The sequence below is a fragment of the Quercus lobata genome, chromosome 2, assembly GCF_001633185.2.
Source record: "Quercus lobata isolate SW786 chromosome 2, ValleyOak3.0 Primary Assembly, whole genome shotgun sequence".
In the NCBI taxonomy this organism is placed as follows: domain Eukaryota; kingdom Viridiplantae; phylum Streptophyta; class Magnoliopsida; order Fagales; family Fagaceae; genus Quercus; species Quercus lobata.
Genome location: NC_044905.1, coordinates 30,193,339 through 30,199,350, shown reverse-complemented (window position 1 = coordinate 30,199,350; position 6,012 = coordinate 30,193,339).

The following is a 6,012-nucleotide window of genomic DNA, read 5'->3' as shown; positions in this document are numbered from 1 at the left end:
AGGATTTTTTTTTTTGATTTTTAGATTTTAAAAGGAAAACATTTACATAAAAAAAAAAAAATCTAATGCATTTTAAATTGCAGCAAAGTAGATATAATATAATCTAATTCTTCTTATTTTTTTAATTACTCCACTAAAAAAAAGGTATAATGCATCTTAAATTGCAGCAATCGTATCCTACACAAAAAAAAAGAGGTCTAATGCATCTTAAATTGCAGCAACGTATACTACACTCAATCAAAAAGTCTAATGCATCTTAAATTGCGGCAACCGTATACTACACTAAAAAAAAGAGGTCTAATGCATCTTAAATTGTAGCAACATATACTACACTAAATCAAGAGTTCTAATGCATCTTAAATTGTAGCAATATTTATAGAATATTAAAATATATATATATATATATATATATAATTAAATTACAATTTTATTACTAATAGCTTTTAGAAATTTAAAACTTGCCATAATTTTTAAAATATTTTATAATATATTTGTGGGGCCTGAAATTTGGAATCCCGGCCCACTTCACAATTAAGGGCCCAAAGTCCAAGCCGAGGAGCCCTACTGCCGAGGATGTATGATGAGAACCCCTTAATGGCCCAAGAATGTGGCCGAGGACAGTCTCATGCTCAACACCTCACAAAACGCCTGAAGAAAATGATAAACTCAGTACAAGAGCAGTACAAACAAGAAAGCTGCCAACGCCATAACGTGGAGCCCAGCACCTGACAAGCCCATACCCCATACCATGCTATCCAGTTTTTCCCAACCACTCTGACGTGAGGATTGATAGGACGAGTAATTGCCTCAAACAAGGAAAGACTGACGCGTGGGAGAAGAACGGGAAGCGAATGCTAGTATAAAAGGGAAAGAGAGCTAAAAAGCGAGGGGGGGGGGGAGCAAAAGAAAGAAAAATGAGGAAGAATGGTGAGAATGTAATGCTCCTCGGACTAATTCCGAGGAGCCAAACCTCTCAAACCATATCGATGTAAGGCTCAGTCACACTGTCCAAACCTGCCTTTGTATTAGCTCTCGTGAAACCAGGACCAAACCGCTGCCTAGCGCTCAAGGGCAGGCCTTTCCAAACCCACTCTCTACAAATCATATTGTTCGGGCCCTTTGCACACGAGCCCAACGTCATCCTTGGGTCGTTAAAAATCGTGTTCCTACAATTGGCGCCGTCTGTGGGAAGGCTTGCGCGTTGGTGCAGGTGGCGGTGGAGTTAAGTCTCTATCAAGCAGAGGTTCGCGAAGTTTCCTCCATCTCCAGCGACATGCAGTTGTTGCTCCGACATAAACTTCAGTTAGGGGCTACGCTTTGCAGTGCCAATGGCACGGGCAGCCCTAGGGGCTTCCGGCCTCAAGCTAACTCTCCCTGCCCTGGTCTAAGGGCTAACCTTCGAAAAATAAATAAATACAGAGAAAAAACTACTTAAAACTACAAAGTTTTGGACAGAACCAAGGCCTTGCATGGTCCTCGGACTCAAGCCTATGGGGAAACCAAGTACTCAAAAGAAAAATTACAAGTTTTGGACAGAACCAAGGCTGCGGTTCCGACTCGCCTATGGGTGAAACCACGTATCAAGAAAATTACGTTTTTGGACGACCAAGGTCTTGGTATGGTCCTCGAACTCAAGCCTATGGGGAAACCAAGTACACAAAGAAAAAAAAAACTACAAGTTTTGGACAGAACCAAGGCCTTGCATGGTCCTCGGACTCAAGCCTATGGGGAAACCAAGTACTCAAAAGAAAAATTACAAGTTTTGGACAGAACCAAGGCCTTGCATGATCCTCGAACTCAAGCCTATGGGGAAACTAAGTACTCGAAAGAAAAATTACAAGTTTTGGACAGAACCAAGGTCTTGTATGGTCCTCGGACTCAAGCCTATGGGGAAACCAAGTACACAAAGAAAAAAAAAAACTACAAGTTTTGGACAGAACCAAGGCCTTGCATGGTCCTCGGACTCAAGCCTATGGGGAAACCAAGTACTCGAAAGAAAAAATTACAAGTTTTGGACAGAACCAAGGCCTTGCATGGTCCTCGGACTCAAGCCTATGGGGAAACCAAGTACTCGAAAGAAAAAAATTACAAGTTTTGGACAGAACCAAGGCCTTGCATGGTCCTCAGACTCAAGCCTCTGGGGAAACCAACTACCTAAAGGAAAAACTACGTTACATGGACCTCAGAATCTATCCGAAGAGAATTCCCCATTAACGGTTGGGTTAATCCCTAAACTGCATGGATTCCCCAGTCTACTCTCGGATCCTCAGTACCAAGGGGACTGATGCAATATAGGGCAATATGTTAACAAAAACACAATCGAAGTCCCTCACTGCTCAGCTACCCTCTCGGATGAATTATTTAGAGTTTATCGTTCTCGGACGTTCGTCTTGCATGCATCGCACAGCGCTCGACCGTTATCTCGGTTAGTTCCAAGAGTTTAATCTATTGAGAATTACCATTGTTATACTTGATAATGTCAGTAAGTTCAAACTAGTAGGAATTTGTTTTAAGGTTTTTTCCTGCTCTAAGTATCATTAAAGGAAAGTGTACATTTAATATTCATGCACAAAGTAGTTGTTGCAGAAAAGAAAAGTATTTGAGATTAAGCAAATTCATTTCTTATTAAGACAAAAGAACAGTACAGTGTACAATGAAAGAGCTTAAATAAGCTCATACTGAAACTAACTACACCAGTGAAAAAAAAAAAAAAAAAAAAAGATACAAGGGGATGAAGGAAAAGCCGAAGAAGAGATGCAGAGAAGAGGCGAGCTGCCGCGCCAAAAATTTTATCGAAGGAAGCCACTCCTCAATACTTTTACATGCCTTCAACTCAGGCAGCCAAAGAGTCCAACTTGGGACTTGCACCGTTGAAGAAAAGGTGCAGAGAGCCCGACTCCTGGCTGGCGCCGTTGAAGAAAAGGTGCAGGGAACCCAACCTACGGCCAGCACAGTTGAAGAAAAGGTGCCGGGAGCCGGAAGTTGAGGAGCCTCCACAAAATCATGCCTGCAATAAAGCAGACGGCGCTGATGGCGGAAAACCTTGCTTCTGACGCACCAAAAATCTGGTGCGACCAGTACCTGCTTCGGATTTTGACTGAAAGAGGGAGAAATACCATTTCCCCCTTACCAAGGTGGAAGATTATCTTGAACTTGTGCCTCCCTTGCCCAGACCACACCACCTTAAGTCTTAGAAGGGTTCGGTGACTTTGTGGCGGGTGAAGTTCCTCCACCTCCACCCAAGCCTCAGACATATTGCACTAAGGGAAAACGACACTGGATGTGGGAACTAGTTATGGATAAAGGGTTAAGATCTTGAAGAGAGTAGAAGGGTTTATACGCCAGGAAAATAACCACCTATCCTACTTATATAAAGAGTAAGGTGATGTCATTTAATTCGAGCAGATTCCCAAGGAACGCTGCGGACAAGGCAGCTCTGGCACGGTTTCCAATACTATCCGCCACCACAAGATTTAAAAGTTCTCGTGAAGGCGCGCCTTGAATACCGAAACGTCAAAGGACACTGCGCGGATGAAGAATAAAGCAATGCCTCTTAATTCGGCACATCTCCCGTGCAAATGGAAGAACACAAGCAGCAATAAGGTACGGAACTTGAGCAAGTCACGAGGTGGGCTCAGCATCACCAAAACCCTCCTCCCCAACTAAAAAGTCGGGAAGCAGGATTTTGAGGGGCTATTGTGGGGCCTGAAATTTGGAATCCCGGTCCACTTCACAATTAAGGGCCCAAAGCCCAAGTCGAGGAGCCCTACTGCCGAGGAGCCCTACTGCCGAGGATGTATGATGAGAACCCCTTAATGGCCCAAGAATGTGGTCGAGGACAGTCTCACGCTCAACACCTCACAAAACGCCTGAAGAAAAGGACAAACTCAGTACAAGAGCAGTACAAGCGAGAAAGCTGCCAACGCCATAACGTGGAGCCCAGCACTTGACAAGCCCATACCCCATACCATGTTATCCAGCTTTTCCCAACCACTCTGACGTGAGGATTGATAGGACGAGTAATTGCCCCAAACAAGGAAAGACTGACGCGTGGGAGAAGAACGGGAAGCGAATGCTAGTATAAAAGGGAAAGAGAGCTAAAAAGCGAGGGGGGGGGGAGCAAAAGAAAGAAAAAGGAGGAAGAATGGTGAGAATGTAATGCTCCTCGGACTAATTCCGAGGAGCCAAACCTCTTAAACCATATCGATGTAAGGCTCAGTCACACTGTCCAAACCTGCCTTTGTATTCGCTCTCGTGAAACCAGGACCAGACCGCTGCCCAGCGCTCAAGGGCAGGCCTTTCCAAACCCACTCTCTACAAATCATATTGTTCGGGCCCTTTACACACGAGCCCAACGTCATCCTTGGGTCGTTAAAAATCGTGTCCCTACAATATTTTTTAGCAAAAAAAAACTTACATAATATACATTTTCCATGTAACTTAATTTTTAAAAATATTTTTACTATTTTATTTGTTATTAAATTTGATTATATTATAAAAAAATATGTTTTTTTAAATTTATATATAATTTTTTTATTAAACTGTGCATCGCATGAGTATAATACTAGTAAAAAATAATAGTTATATAAAATAAAAAAAAGTGACTCATATAGAACTCGTAAGTAGTAGAAAAAATAAGGAAAAGTTAAATAAAATAAGTAATTGAGTCGTGTGGATCTGAAAATAGTAGGAAAAGTAAATAATAAGCTGGTTTATAAGTGCGTCCTAAAGGGAGACTTAGAGATTGTTTGAATACTGCTTATTTTGCTAAAAATTGAAAATTTATTGCTGAAAACAATAAAAAAATAAATTTTGAATTACTGTTCACTCCCCCAAACATTGTACATTTACCTTTTTTTTTTTTTTTTTTTTTTTTTTTGAGAATCAATACGAAGAAACTTTATTAAATCAACCAAAGTTTGTTACAAGAGCATGATGAAGTTGTGGTAAAACATCCTCCATCCACACTGTAAGAGCATCAATGTGTCTAGCGTATTGAGCTAAATTATGGGCTAGAGAATTACTCGATCTACGGGTGTGCGAAAAGGAAATACAAGAAAAACTTCCAAGACTCTGCTTAATAGAGGAAATCAAATGGTCAAAGGAAGTAAAGGACTCCTCCTCACTTCGTAAGGCTGAAATAATTAACTCCGAATCTCCCTTGACAATAACAGAGGGTAGATGGAGTTCAAGAGTGAAAGAGATGACTCGCACTGCTGCCAATGCTTCCACTTCGTTTGAGGAAGATGGTAATCTGGTTTTTTCGGACATGGAGGCCATCACCCTTCCTGGTGGTCACGAACAACAACTCCCAGCCCCGCTTCGATTGTCTCACGGAATACGGCATCATCGAAGTTGATCTTCAAGCTCGTTGATGGTGGAGGAGTCCATGAACAGTGCAAGAGGCGTTGGTCAAAAGAAAAAAAGAAAAAAAGGCAGACGTAGGGTGAATAATATCTATCCAAATATATCCAAACGCATACTTAGTGTATTTGGCATCAATTTAGTTTTTAACTTTTATGTACAATTTTTTAAAACCTCACTTTTTTATTCATTTTCTTACTTTCTCAAATTTATTTAGAATATAAGTCTACTTTAACACACTTTCAGTAAAAAACTAAATAAATTGTTTCCAAATAAATACTTACTATTTTTATAACCATTATGAGTTTTTTTTTTATTTTTTTTATTTTTTATAAAAGAATTCTACACTCAACAAATTTCTTTATATCTCAATTTAACCGAAAATATGATAAATATATTTTTAATTTCTATTTAACCAAAAAATTAAATACTAATTTATCCATAATCGAAAATCTAGCTGCCAAGTGACATTTTAGAAATTGTTTTTTATTAAATTTTTGGGTGAAACTGAAAATATTAGAAAGCAGTTGGCGGTAGATTTTTTTTCCTAATACGCAATTACGTCAAAACACAATTTTTTTTTTTTTTCCGAATCCAACGGGTGTGCCAAACCAAACGGAGCGTAATAAAAGAGTAAAGACTTTTATT